The sequence below is a fragment of the Anser brachyrhynchus genome (genome assembly GCF_964034855.1).
Source record: "Anser brachyrhynchus genome assembly, chromosome: 4".
In the NCBI taxonomy this organism is placed as follows: domain Eukaryota; kingdom Metazoa; phylum Chordata; class Aves; order Anseriformes; family Anatidae; genus Anser; species Anser brachyrhynchus.
In genome coordinates this window covers 42210050-42225935 of record NC_137698.1, presented here as the reverse complement: position 1 = coordinate 42225935, position 15886 = coordinate 42210050, and the positions used below count along the sequence as shown (strand labels likewise).

Genomic DNA, 15886 nt, shown 5'->3' with positions numbered 1-15886 from the left:
GAAATATGCCCATCTATCTATGAAAAACCTTAAAATTATGACCACTTTTTCAACTGCAGATAGAGATATCCCCCAAATCACAGGTGACTTCAAAGAAGGCCACCAGACTGGTTAGGCACGATTTGCCCTTGGTGAAACTGTACTGGCTGTCTCAGACCACATCCTTGTCTTGCATGTGCCTTAATGTTGCTTCCAAGAGGATTTGTTCCATGGTCTTTCCAGGCACAAAGGTGAGGCTCACCAGGCTGGAGTTCCCTGAGTCCTCCTTTTGACCCTTTTTACAAATGGGAGTGATGTTTCCCTTTTTCCAGTCACCAGGGACTTCGCCTGACTGCCATGACTTTTCAAGTATGATGGAGGGAGGCTTGGCAACTCCATCAGCCAGTTCCCTCAGGACCCTGGGATGCATGGCATCGGGCCCCATAAACTTGTACCTGTTCAGTTTCATCAGGTGGTCTCCAACCTGCTCTTTGCTTATAGTGGGAGGGGTTTTGCTCCCCCAGCCCCAGCCTAGAGATTCAGAGAAACGAGAGACATGGGAAGCTTGACTGGCAGTGAAGACTGCAGCAAAGAGCTTACCTCAGCCTTCTCCATGTCTGTTGTTACTAGTTTTCCCTTCTCATCTGTCAGAGGAGGTACACCTACTCTCAGCCTTTCTTTTCTGACTAATGTACCTATAGGATCCCTTCTTGTTGTTCTTTTCATCCTTTGCCAAGTTCAGTTCCACCTGTGCCTTGGCTTTCCTGATCCCTTCCCTGCACATCTGAATGGCATCCCTGTACTCTTTCCAGGCCACTTGTCAAAGATTTGGGCATATATAACTGAAAGAGCATACTTGTTATACAGCAAGCTATTTATTCATGCTCCTTGTAAGAGAGGCCTTAAGTGGCATTTGAAAACCTAAAAGAGAGGAGGATAGTCAATTCGTAATGTAAGAACTACCATGCACACAATAACGTTATTGAAAAATTAACCTTCTTTGGGAATTTTTATTTTTTCTGTTTTATTTTAACAAGAATAATTTGTTCTAGTTTTCTGAATAGCAAGCTTTCCTGGTGTCACACATGAACTGAAGTTATGAAAATTGCTTTTAAATTTTTAGTTTTGTTTTTACTATTAATCAACATGATACTCTATAATGATGCATTATCCTAAGTGCCACGCTTTGCTACTTTCTTAACTCTTTCTACCTATATATATGGTTGAATATGTAACTCATATAGTTTTTAGCAAAGTGATAATTAATACCTGTCAAGTTTAGGTGGCTAGTTTCCTTTCATAAATCAGTGCCCTGTTCTTTGAAAGGTTTAATAGCAGATGGTTACTTGAACACTGAACTGTTTAGTAGTGTGTTGGCACTTCAGTCAGATAATGCAGGATAAGGCAATACTGTCACCATGCAGCAATAAGATATTTGTTTTGTAGATAGTGGTAGAATTTGGAAGAATAGTTCCTTAGGGAATATACACCAGATTTTTTTTTTCACTGATGAAACTGTGGTCTCTTACCATACCTGTGACTATGGCCAATGTGTTTTATTGTTCAGAATTGGTACAAACCTGCAGTGCCATGTTAGTCATGATAAACATGCATATATAACAACAATTTTAATTTACTTGATTGATTTGAGACTTTCTGATCCTATCCTGAGATGTGAAGTGTACTGTTTCATTTGATTTCAATCAAATCAACATTTCATGTTGATTTTAAAAGGAGTAAGCCCTTCATTGTGTTGTTTACTGTTTGAGTTATAATTCCAACAGGTTTTATGTAATTTAGACACTGGATTTCTACCTGAGAATTTAAATCTCTGTAGTCAATATAACTGGGAGTTAAGGCTAAACTGACAGCTCCATGGTGAGTTACCCAACATCGTTCTGATATTGGAACCACACTTAGTGTTTGTGCTAGCCCTATATGGCATAAGAGACTTAGAGACTATCACACTGACTTTTTTCTCCTGAGTTTTCTTGGGTTTTTGGGTAGGGCGTGTATGATTAGGCACTCTGAAAAAAACGGTGTCAGAGAAGATGGACATGCATCTGATGTGGGGCAGTAATTCTTACGTTACAACAGTTAGTTTCTATGGGAATTAATAGTTATAACGTAATCCAATACAATTACTGGTAGGAGACAATCCAAGAATTGGAATTTGAAAGTTTTGTTTAAAATGAAAAGCAAGCGTTAAAAGCAATATTGATTATTTTAATCCAGTCTCCCATAGCAATATTGTTAAGCAGTATGATTCCTTTTTGTCTATAGTTTTCCTGGCAGAAGAGGAACAAAGCCATTGATCTGCTATTAACTAAATATACTGGAGAATACTTTGTACTAACTGTTTGAATAGGAAATAGAAGATTGCTTTAAAATAACATTTTCTACCATGCTTCATGATATCACCATAGTAACTAAGAGTTCAGTCTGTGCTTTTGTGCTTATATTTTCACACAGAAAAGAGACATTAGCTACTGGTCTTTAAATAACAAATCTGATCATTAATTTTTCACTTTGTAAAGTCCCATTAACCAAAGCGTATTTGCAAAATGATATGCATCAAACAAAGAAAGTAGCAATTTTAAATTAAAGAAAATCATGATTCAATACACCATAAAAATGATTTATTTACATCCATGTTTTCAAAAATATTGCAGTTTTTAAAAGCCCAAGTGAAAAAAAAGTGGCTAGATAGCTTAGAGGCTTTGACGAGGATGTTGAAGCACACGTGTATTTATGTCCTTTCAAATATAGCTCTGGTTGGTGGTAAAAAGGAAGCTGTTTCAAGATCACGAGTTGGTTGTGCTCATCATCTGCAGGGAGCTGTAGATATTTAGGTACCATGACATTTATTTCTAGGTGGCAATGAATTGGTTGCTTTAGTAAGGGTGACAGGAAGTTGCTAGCCATAAAGATATTAAAAATGCAACTGAAAGACCCTGAACAAGTTTCTTGTTCATGGATCAACCTGAAGACGTATGTATGCTGTGGTTCAGTGTTGGCAGAAGGATTCAGCTTCCTGTTCTCTAATCTCAATATGTTTCATGTTCTAATCCCCATTAAATGTGTGAAATGCAAGCTACTTGCAATTATCATTCCCAAAGTCACACGGACTTAAGTAATTAATGTTGGTGATAAAACTGATGGTAAACTTAAATTGTAACAATTTCTGTAAATTAAATTAGGATAGTATTTTTCCCCATCCTATGAAGGTCCTGAATACTACAGTATGAGAGAACTAAGGCCTTTAGCTATATTTCACTGCTTGTGAAAGCAATACAATGCAAAAGTCTCATGCAGGCTTGCTTCTGTCTTAGGTATGGGACTCAACTCCACTGGATATGTGACAAAGCAGTGTTTTATTAGGATCAAAGGGAGGGTGAATTCGTTGGATTCATAGGTTGCTTCTCAGTGAAGAAGAAAGTAAACATTTTCAAGGGGATATTTTGACTGAGTTATAGGTAAGTAAAAATTAAGTAACTGTCCCAAATTCACAGAGAACTCCGTCTTTCCCCAGCAAGGAGGCGTTTCATCACAATAATCCAGCCTCTTGATGCATAAAGTTAGAGGGATTAGATACACTATACCAAGTACAAAACTATAATAGCCTGTGTGATGATCACTGGACCATTATGGCTGGTACACAGCAGCAGCAACTTAAATATTGTCAGAGAAAGGATCTTTTGTACAACTTGTCACAGCTAAAATATTTAAGTTCTTGATTTTTACATAAAAACTAATTTTAAAAATTTACTCATCATTCCTGTGCATTTCTTTTTTAAGCATATGTTTCATTAAATTCATGAGTGATGATTACCACTCAGTCAAAATGAAGCTTTTGATAATGAAATGCATGGAATTGTATTTTTAACAACCATATTGCTTGAATTGGTATCTGACATGAGGCACATTTAAAAATACCTATATAGAATGCAATATATTGAACACAAATATTGTCATTAGTGTTAGAGACTGTAATAACCCTAATAACTGGTATTTTAGATTAGCATAAAAAAATATAATAGCAATGGGTTATAACAGTTAACAATTTTGATAAACTATCTGCTTTAGATAGAAATCTGGTAATACTACCATTCGAAGTACAGTTGAGTTTTAAGTGTAGCCTCATATGCATCCCTTTAGGAGTCTTTAGTAGTACAACAATACACTATGGAATAATAATGAAAAAATTATGTCATTTCCAAAAAAAGATGTTGATAATATTCATTCATTATTGGTCAAACTTTTCTGGGTATTAGAGAAGTGAATTAACTATAAGTGCTTGTTTCAAACCAGATTTCACACTGGAAATAAGAAAAGACATTTGCCTTCCAGGTACTTACCGATTCCATTAGACATGATGGATTTTTTGTATTATAGAGATTCTTAGAGAATGAAAAATACTGATTGCCTCCCTTCTCTAATACAGCAATAGTTCATGTCTTGGAACTAGTTTTATTGTCAAAGTGAGTAATATTTTAATATGTTTAGAGATGGCCTCATTCTTCTTGATGGAAAAATGAAATGACTTTTGACATTAGGGTGTTTTGTTATCTGTTACTTCAGTAGCATTAATATAAAAAAAAATTTGATGGTGTGTTTCAGGTGTGATTTCTGGAAATAAAATGAGAAAGAAAAAATGTCCTTATCATATTATAGTTTGATCCCTTCTTTGTAAATAGCAATTGTGTGTTAATGCAAAAGCATTTGGGCTTCCTGCAGAGTGAATGCTAAGCTAAATTAAAGGTCTATATCAGAATGTTCTTTAGAATAGTTTTTGAATGCATCCTTTGGCACCAAAATGTTTGCTACCTTAACACACTGCAATATTTTTAATTTCTAAGCGCCCCTGGAAAACACAATATGCAATAATATTTAAAGGAAATTCCTGAGTGGGAGTAAGTCTCTGTCCACTTTAAAGGTAAGTCACATACGGTTTGATTTATCTTACCTGTAAGTGGCTGGTAAATTTGTTGAAAATTGTAATTAAAATAAATCAACTTAATGCTTAATGATGTATTTAATCCATGCACATAAATGCAACATTTTTCCTCTTCTTGTCTTAATATTCATTATTGTTACCAGTGCTAGCCAATCTAGTGCTCTCAGTAAAATTCTTACACTCTTTGCATTCTCTGTTTTTTCATCATGACATTTAAGATTTAAAAAATTGTTCAGAAGACATTCTCAGTCTCAAAGCATTTCAGTGATTACAGGGTTAAATGCCAGTGAATACTTTACATTTCCTGTGCTCATTTACAACACTGCATAACTGTTTACAGCAGTTTTGTTTTCTACTTTTCCTTTACCTTATGAGCTGATGAGACTATTCATTGTTTTATGGCTATTTGTAGTGCTTATATGTATGCAGTTTATAACTTTCACTGAAAAATCTGAAATAAAAGCACACATGAAGTTATTGTTAGTCCCATTTTACAGATCTGGTATTCTAGGCTCCAAAGAACTTGGACGTTGGACTCCATCTGCTTCTATTTTTGAACTGAATAAGAAAAAAATAATCAGAGTTCTGTTAAAGTAAAAACACTTGGGGCCAAGTCTCTACCTTTTCTTTGCAAAGGCAAACATTCAGGTGGAACTAAAAAGGGGATAATCAAGAAGGTCTGTTTGATAAACATAGAGATTTTAGCAGAGATACTATGGCGTTAGTTGTTGAGGGGGATTGTTTCTTTTTGTATGTCTGTGTATTGCCAGGCTTTCAGACTCAGTACTACTCTTAATAGCACTGCTCTTAATAATAAGAGAGGCTATATGAACAAAGAAAAAGATATATGCTGTAAAACATATACTAGAGATTTACTCTAAAGAGCTGGATAGCATTACTTCTTCCCAATAACTTAGTTGTTCATCTCTCTGGGTTTGCTGGCTGAGGAAGCAATAGGTTGTGAGTAGTATAAACTTAGCTCCTGCCTAGGACTTGAAATTGCAATCTCCCTCAGAAGTGCAAAAAATTATCAGAAAAAGGCTGAAGAATCCATTGCCTTTCTGGCTTTCCTTTACCATAGCAGTTCATGTTGATATTTACATCACTTAAAGCATTGGCAGCTGAACTGATACAAAAGCTGGGCACTGACTTCAAAGTTAGAGACCCTTAGTAAATTATCTTGCTGTCAAACCCAGAATGCAGCTGTGTAGAATAATACTGAATGACAGAGTCCCAAAGGGTCTTCAGCGCAACAGTATACAGTGTCATCGTGTCCCTCAGTTAGGGGTTTGGTTTGTAAGCAGACTCTGTCATGCTGACTCTGTGCAGTGCAAGAAAGATGAGTGACATCCATGCAAGGATCCATGCAATCCATCCAATCACATCCATGCAAGACAGACATCTGTCTGAAAAGCTGTGTAACCAGACCGTAGGAAGTGGTGAGGACAGGGATGTGTCTGCTTCTCTTTGGGATTTATGCATCTGATAAAGTGCTTCCTGGAGATTCCTTCCTTTAATTGGGATTTTTAGCACTGAGCCTATTATTTTCTTTTAAAAGCAAGCATTTACCTTCCGAAGTATGTCAAGAAGAGAAGGCAGGCAGGCAGGGTTCTGTCTTCCTTCTATCTTTTCTTTTTTTGCTTTAAAAACTTTAGATATCATGTTATGTGAAACAACAACAACAAAATCCTGAAAGATCTTGTGGAATACTTAGTTTGTAAATTACTGTAATAGAAGTCACGCCACTCTTAAGGGAGATTTTATTTGTTTGTTATTGTGTAGGTTTTTATTTGTTTGTTTGCTTTATGTCAACTTCTGTATCAGTTGATCAACATTTAGACAGATCTTCAAACACTTTGGTTGAAAGACACTTCATATGCATCATTTTAAAAAAAAAACAAACATATTGTAACTCAGGGGGTTGTCCAGTTCAATGCAGGAAGGTAATAAATAACCTGTATTTGTGTAAGCAGCAGATCCAGCAGACACATCAATGAAAGCCATTTTGAAATATGTATTCAGTGCTATAGCAAAGAAAAACAGTTGAGCTGGCAAAAAGAAAAAGATGAAAAAACATCCAAGGAAATCTGTGTTGTAATAAAAAGAAGGAACAAGAGGTAGAGAAAAAGTATTTTCCCAGAAAATCGATATGGAGAAACTGCTTGTCTGCAGCTGAGACATAGTCATCAAATCTATATACTGACTAGCAAAAACATTGTATTGTTACTCTGGTATAAATCTGAGGTTATCATACTGAATTAGTATTTTAAAGAGAGACCAATTTGGAAAGACAGCACTCTTGAAGGAATTCCTACAATGAGAAAAAGTATTGTTATTTAAGGCAAAAAAGAAGCCAAGCAATTGTACTGAAAACAGTCTGCGTGTTTGAAACTGCATGAAACACTGTGCCATTACACACTGGCTTCACTGAAATGGTGGTGAGGAGTGGGGGTGAGAAAGTTGCATGTATCTGTATAGACAGGCATGATGGATAACGTTTGCCCTTCTTCCTGGGGAAACCTTGCATGGCACACAACAGCTGTCATGTCAGCCTGAACCTGTGGACTGAAGCCTGACCATTCCCTTGGTGCCTTTAGGTTGATGGCATCAGAGGATTTACTTTACATGACATCAGTGTGCCATCCACAACAGCTTGGGCAAAAGAAAGCCTTTTCAGTTATACGAGATAGTAATCATCCCATGATAGAATCACTTCTCTAGTAATGAGTACAAAAAGTGCTATTATATTGCACTTAGAATTTAGGAAAAGAGCAATTGAAGTTGTTATGTTTCTGTGATGTCCCAAACCATAATCAATGTACCATTTTCTGTGTTATATTTAAATTTTACCTCTGTAGTGGAAAGAGTAAAGGCTTGAAAGTATTAATCATAGTTTACACACAAGGCAGGGCATATACAGAGCCTCTCTGGAATCTGAATTTTCAGCAACACTTACACAGGTCTGAACCAAAGCTCTTATTTAGATTAGAAGAATGTTTACCATGGTTTGGGGAAAGCAAAGACTAGAATGCTAAAGACAACTTGCTGGAATGAAGGAAGGTATTTCTACATGGCAATTGCTGGAAAGGAAAACAAGTCTGATCATAAAGTAGATGGAGCAGCCTCTCAGGAAATGATTGCAAATGGAAGAGAAGAAAATAAAAGAAGTTGAGTCTAAATTGTTGACAATAAAGTAATTGGTTAGCAGAAAATTGGATTTTAAGAGTGTATTTGGCCATCTGTATCTAATTAAAATAATTTGTTTCTTTATATTTTTGAGAATGTTTTAACAGGTTTACTTCTATAATAGCACTTGATAAAACGGAACATTTATTAGAGCTTTAGAACTATCACAGTATCACAGATTTCTAGGTTGGAAGAGACCTCAAGATCATCGAGTCCAACCTCCGACCTAACACTAAGTACTCCACTAAACCATATCGCTAAGCTCTACATCTAAACGTCTTTTAAAGACCTCCAGGGATGGTGACTCCACCACCTCCCTGGGCAGCCCGTTCCAATGCTTAATAACCCTTTCGGTAAAGAAGTACTTCCTAACATCCAACCTAAAACTCCCCTGTCGCAACTTTCGCCCATTCCCCCTCGTCCTTTCACCAGGCACGTAGGAGAACAGACCAACCCCCACCTCTCTACAGCCTCCTTTAAGGTAACTGTAGAGAGCGATAAGGTCGCCCCTGAGCCTCCTCTTCTCCAGGCTGAACAAGCCCAGCTCCCTCAGCCGCTCCTCGTAAGACTTGTTCTCCAGACCCCTCACCAGCTTGGTCGCCCTTCTCTGGACTCGCTCGAGCACGTCCATGTCCTTCCTGTAGCGAGGGGCCCAAAACTGAACACAGTACTCAAGGTGCGGCCTCACCAGAGCCGAGTACAGGGGCACAATCACTTCCCTAGACCTGCTGGCCACACTGCTTCTTATGCAGGCCAGGATGCTGTTGGCTTTCTTGGCCACCTGAGCACACTGCTGGCTCATATTCAGCCGACTATCAACCAATACTCCCAGGTCCCTCTCGGCCAGGCAGCTTTCCAGCCACTCATCTCCCAGCCTGTAGCTCTGCTTGGGGTTGTTGCGCCCCAGGTGCAGGACCCGGCACTTGGCCTTGTTGAACTTCATACAGTTGACCTCAGCCCATCGCTCCAGCCTATCCAGATCCTCCTGCAGAGCCTTCCTGCCCTCGAGCAGATCGACACACGCACTTAGCTTGGTGTCATCTGCAAACTTACTGAGGGTGCACTGGACGCCCTCATCCAGATCATCGATAAAGATATTAAAGAGGACCGGCCCCAGTACCGAGCCCTGGGGGACACCACTAGTGACCAGCCTCCAACCAGATTTGACTCCATTCACCACAACTCTCTGGGCCCGGCCATCCAGCCAGTTTCTAACCCAGCGAAGCGTACGCCAGTCCAAGCCCCGAGCAGCCAGTTTCTTGAGGAGAATGTTGTGGGGAACGGTGTCAAAAGCCTTACTGAAGTCAAGGTAGACCACATCCACAGCCTTTCCCTCATCCACCAAGCACGTCACTTGGTCATAGAAGTAGTAAAGTTGATGTTAATTTGGTAGTTACAGTCATATTTTTTTTTCTAGTACCTGTGAGCTGCAGTCAAAGAGAAGGGTCCCACTCTATCAAGATTTTTACAAACAAATAATATAAAAGCAGAAGCTGTCTTAGAGAATTCATTGTCTCAGTTTATGATGGTACCGTGAGTAGTGGGATGAACAGAGAGACAGAGGACACGCGCAGATAGGGACAGTGAGGTAACAGCAAAACAGTCACATTTTAATTTACTGTTTCTGTTTAATATTCTTGGTTTTACCCATTCTCACCTAGCAATTTACAATCCTCTCTATTCTAGTTCCATCAGAATTGTTAGATCCTTGCAAAATATCTCAGGGTAAAATTCTTACTGCTGGAATCAAAGACATCATTGCTGTTGACTTTAGTGGGGCCAGGCTGACTGTACTATGCTTTAAGATTCCATTAATTCCTATACAACTGGTGAGCTGCCATGAATAAAATGAATAAAATGTCATGAATAAAATGCTAAATTCTAGTGGTTACTTAAAATGATAGATATTATTCAAAACAAATAAGAATGCAGGATTGTTCAATAGAGTTTCATTCTCATTTTGTTTTCTATTCTATTCTGCCTTTTTTTTTTTAATAAGTAGTTTTGTTTTTTGCCTGTTCCTTTTTCTTCTTAGCTTTCTAAATGTGGATATGAAGATTCTTGACTGGATAAAGTTAAAGAAAACTGAATGTTCTTAACATGTTTCCCGTACATTAGGCAGTTAATATACTCTCAGATGTTTTAAGGTCATTTCCATACATGTCAGCCATAGGTAGGGAAGTGGATAATTTCCTACTCACCCAATGGTGCTGTCACTAGGTTCTTGGTTTGCAGATACATATATAGGACAGTAAAAACCTTTTTTAAAATCATTTTTAGGTTGGTTTAACTATAATTAATCCTTTGGTTTGTGGAAGAGTTGAGATTTGTAGTTGTGTGTGTATTATCAGATTATATTGGTATATTGTGACACCAATTCTGAGCAACTAACAGGGATCATTTATAATGTGACTCCCCTCCCTCCCCAGAAGTGTGTGTTTATCTGTAAATTAAAATCAAGTATTTGTGGTTGAGACCAACATTGTGAACTTTTTCCAATAAAACCTGAAGCTGTAAGGCAATCAGGTAAATATATGTACAAAGCTAGAACTAAATCATCTGACTTGTATGTCATGACTTCTTATGGCCCACAACCTTCTCATCACACACAATGCAAAATAAAATAGTTTATTTTTCTTTTCTGGATGGATCTTAATTGTATATTCACAGCTTTATATGTATATTTTAGTTAAGAATGAAACTTATACAAGCTGTATGAAAAACATTTCTCAGGATTCAAGCTTTTTTTTTGTGCTGATTATTGTGACAAGGAAGCTTTTCTTATAAAAACTAAACAAAATAACAGATTCATTTCTTATGTATTTTTTCAGGTGTGTACATATTTAGAAATGTTTTCAATAGTCAAATTATTTCATATTATATAAATAGCACTTCACAGTTTTCAGTTTTATACAGATTCATTAGACTAGGGCTTCACAAACTGGAATAGGCACTTATTATAGACCTCATGTTCTTCATAGTACATGCAGTCTTGGAAATATGCCTACATTTTAATTAAAACCAGGGAAAAATCAGAAGTGTAATGTCTTCTCTTCCTCACAATGGCAGAGTGGCATCTTAGCCAATATCATACACTCTGAAAACAGAAAATAAAGTCATTAGTAAAAAAAAAAAAAACAAAAAAACAAAAAAACAAAGATCTGTTATAAGGAAAAGACCTCCACAAATGATGTTGTTGGTTAGTAATAGATATTTAAATGTTCCAACTTTTCTGTTTCTGAAGGATGCATGTTAATGTCTTATTTTATTTATCGTAGAAAAAATCTCAACAATATTAAAATTTTTATTACCTGCAATACTGCATACTACTTAGGAAAATATTATTTCAGGTTGCTTTGGAGAGGTAAGTTGTTTTTTTGAGAATGAGAAACTTCAGAGGTATAACAAAATCTTGGATGCTAGAGGTGGGATTATATATTAATTTTCAATCGATTCTTATAACACAAGACTGTTCAAGACATCACATTGTCTAGTATTTTGCCCATTCCAATGTGCAAGGCTGCTGTCATTTTGTGAGACATTTGCAATGCTTACAGTAATTCCTTTCCCTTCATTTTCAGCAAAAATGTAATTACATTCTCATAGACTAAGCTGAATAATTTATGTGCAAAATTGTTTATACCTTCAGATATTTACAGATAATTGACATTACATTCTGTGACATTATATATGAATTTTTTCTTACTTATCTACTTATTTTTCATATATAGCAGAGGAAAAAAAAAGGACTTACACCGTAGTTTCCCAGTTTTTGGTTTTGTAACATTTCAACCCACTGAAAGAGCGTAATTAATTGTTAAATAAACTTTTTTTTTTCATAGTGAATTTCACTCAGTTCTTTTTCTCATTCTTGTTGTATATATTTATTTCTTTTTAGAGCTAGAGTTGCAGTCCATGTTGATTTGGTTTTAAATGCTTACTCAATTTTTGTTTTTTATTTAACTAGAATACTTTGTAATGAAATTCACAGTAGTTATGGGAGTGCTGAATTCTTTGAAATTAAGCCCAAATATTTGATTTTATTTTTAATATTCTTTTCTTGATGGATAGACACAGTGAATGATAATTAAAAAGATTACTCTCTTCTTTTTATTTATATATATATTTATTATATATAATATAAATATATATATATAAATATATATATATTTATTTATATATTATATCTTTTTCTTTTTATTCTTATTTTATGCAAAACATGCATTAAGAAATTTATTCTGTAGAGTTTATAGTATTTATCCCAGTCTGAGAGCTTCTCTAACTATATTCCACATTATTTGGAGAGCACATCCAGTGGTCACCATAATATGCAGCAAAGAAAATGAGAAATCATCAAGTTAGTTAAAAAAAAAAAAAGTTGAAAAATGCTCCAAAAGCACATAGGTAACACATGTTTCAAAAATAATGTTAAATCTGACAAAAAGGCAATCAAGTCTGGTAGGATGTTGATACAGTTCAATTCCACTGACAATCGGAGTTGTTATAATCTGTGCATGTTGAAGCTCGTGAACAGCAAACCACTGTATCAAAGAGGCCTACAAACAGGGTATTACAATAATCCAGACTTGATGTTATAAGAAACATGAATCAAGAGCTCAGCACCCTGTGGAGACAGTAAGCTTTAATCTTTACCCACTACTAAATTCCTGAGATGGTATTAGGTGCTTATGACTCTCAAAGTCTTATCATGTGTACTGAGCTGAAAACAGTAACTTTTCTGTTGACATTATTTAAACCATGTAAGATTCTACTTACTCTACTTCAATTAAATGATCTTTAAAGCTCTCTTTTTATATCGATTAGGATTTCTCAAGCTGTCATTCATAGCTCACTCATATTTCCAGCACCAAGATCAATACAATTAGTCTTTTTCCTCACCTTTCTAGAAATGATACTTTAAAATAGAAATGACAGTAGTGTTCTAAGAACGATTTTTTTCAAAACAAGGTAAAAGGCCCTTTGGAGAATTTTAATGCTCCTTTTTGTGTTAAGATTATGACAGAAGAAAAGGTCCCAACACTCCTTCCATGATGCAACCTCGATTACAGACCTGGAGTAGCAACCAGAACTTAATGTAGTTAGGTCAGTATTAAAGAGGAAGTAACTACAGACCTTAAAAGGATCTATTTTCTTCCCTGAAATCATATAATCTGTTGCAATGGGAATCTTAAATGGCATGTTTTTTTTTGTGTTGTATTACCAATATTATTTTACAGGGGAAAAAGAAAAAAAAAATACACATAGAACATCTCCTCTTCTCTGAGACATGCTGTATTTATAAGAGACATGCATGATTGTGCAATTGCCCACTTCCAGACATGAAAATTTAACTTTCCCTGAGCATGAGCTAAAGGTTAATTCCTCTTTTATTTAAGGGAGAATTTCATGGAAAATATGTCAGAGAGAAGATGGAAAGGAAAGGAAAGGAAAGGAAAGGAAAGGAAAGGAAAGGAAAGGAAAGGAAAGGAAAGGAAAGGAAAGGAAAGGAAAGGAAAGGAAAGGAAAGGAAAGGAAAGGAAAGGAAAGGAAAGGAAAGGAAAGGAAAGGAAAGGAAAGGAAAGGAAAGGAAAGGAAAGGAAAGGAAAGGAAAGGAAAGGAAAGGAAAGGAAAGGAAAGGAAAGGAAAGGAAAGGAAAGGAAAAAAGGAAAGGAAAAAAGGAAAGGAAAAAAGGAAAGGAAAAAAGGAAAGGAAAAAAGGAAAGGAAAGGAAAGGAAAAAATAAAAGAAAAAAGAAAAAAGAAAAGAAAAGAAAGAAAAGAAAAGAAAAGAAAAGAAAAGAAAAGAAAAGAAAAGAAAAGAAAAGAAAAGAAAAGAAAAGAAAAGAAAAGAAAAGAAAAGAAAAGAAAAGAAAAGAAAAGAAAAGAAAAGAAAAGAAAAGAAAAGAAAAGAAAAGAAAAGAAAAGAAAAGAAAAGAAAAGAAAATTAATAAAGGACAAAGGAAAATAGTCATAGACACAGGTGATCCTAATGCTTGTGGAAGAACATCCACATGTTCTGGTGTTAGAATTAAGGACTTCCATATCTTTCTAAACACTGATAGTGTACAGTTCTCTTCAGTTAAGTGAAAATTAAAGTAAATTTCCTGTGATACTCAGTACCTTATCAGAGTGTAAGAAAAGTGCACACAGATAATCTTTTATGCAGTCTTATTACGTAAACAATTTTCATGTTGGAAAATGGTGTGTGTGTGTTCTTGTTTGTTTATTTTTTTACTACTAGGAGGAGGAGGCCATTTTCACAGCATTTCAGGATAGTTTTTGGCTTCATTTTTTTTTTTTTTAATAGCTATGAAGTTAGGATGTTGCCGCATTGCTTATTTTGCAATTATTTTGAAAAATTGAGTGTTTTGATCAGAATGACTTTTTTTTTTTTTACCGCAACAATATTATTCTGCCTTCAAAAAATACTGAAAACTCTTTGATCAGCTCTCAAGTCAGCTTTAAAGAATACACTTAATAATCTTCTGCTATGCACCCCAAATTATATATGCTATAACTTTGGAAACTTATGTTAGATGAGATAATGACAATAGAGGGCAATCAAGCCTCTCAGAAGTTGAGCTGAATGATATTTTTCTTTTACATGATTTGTTCCTCAAAAATGCACTTTCAAAATGCTGAAGTGAGAATGCAGTGCTGAAACAGTATTTTGAAATACTGAGAAATGTTTCAACAGTTGCAATAAAAGTCAAGGAAATGAAGGACTACATTCACAAAACTGCCAAAGAGTGAAAATGACAATTTATCCTCATTTCCCTCAATATCTCATAGCTTAAGGTATTCTCCTGTGAAATAGAAGACCACGTTTCAGATCTCTTTTCAGCAGTTTTTACCCATCGTATGCCTCCTACCAGGAAAATTTCCCAGGCTCCTGACTATAGCATTTTCATTTTGGGGATCCAGTAGAAGCAGCTCACACAAAGTAACATCTATCAGTGCATTTGTGAATTATTCAGTTTAGCATGAAGTCTAGTTAGAAAGCCTTCATCACTATGGTAGGTCATCTCACACAGAGGAAGGATATGAGTCTAAATTTTTTGTATTTTTAAACCTTGGGTTAAAAGGAGAGAGAGAAAACAGAGGGCCCTATTCATCTTCCTTCTAGCAGCTTCTTTTTTTATTTTATTTTTTTTTATTTTTAACATGCTCAAAGATTAAATATGCAATTTCAGGACAAGTGAAATTAGACCCACAAATATTCCTGGTAGCCTTAATTAACAAATTGCATGAGCTGTTGGTAGGAGGAAAGGACTTTTTGTACTCTCAGTAGCTATTTTAGCATTTTGCAATGGTCTGAAACCCAGGTCTACACTTTTTTAAAGTTGATACTACATGTAAAAGTTTGATGAGCAAGGGAACACTGCAGATGTTCCCATATGTAGGGGAAAATGTCAGCTAAGTTTTTCCTTTATGTGGCGAAGGAAGGTATGGATTCCAGTCAGAGGTGGCTAGGAAGATGTATTTAATTATTTATTTATTTTTAATCAAAGGGAAAGTCAGTTCAGCTAAATGAAAACCAATGACTAATTTTGGCAACAATGGCAAACACTGTTCTATGACTTCTCTATGGAGACGCTCCAGGGACATGGGAACATTTTTCTGACAGTAGTCCCAATGTACCTGAATGTGTGTGTCTGAACTAATAATAGAAAACCAAGGCAAACCAAAACAACAACAAAAAAGACCACCCACCAATCAGAAAAAAAAAAACAAACCCACAACCAAACCCCAAACCTAAAAACTTT

The 15886-nt window shown here is 35.8% G+C and overlaps 1 long non-coding RNA gene across 1 annotated transcript in view; it reads left to right on the top strand.

Annotated features, from left to right (window-relative positions):
* Positions 1-15886, top strand: part of LOC308194082 — a 66133-nt gene that overhangs the window by 9597 nt on the left and 40650 nt on the right. Inside the window, exons 4-5 of the long non-coding RNA XR_013950243.1 lie at positions 3312-3455; positions 4839-4915. This is a non-coding gene — a long non-coding RNA (uncharacterized lncRNA). The remainder of the gene's footprint in view (positions 1-3311; positions 3456-4838; positions 4916-15886) is intronic.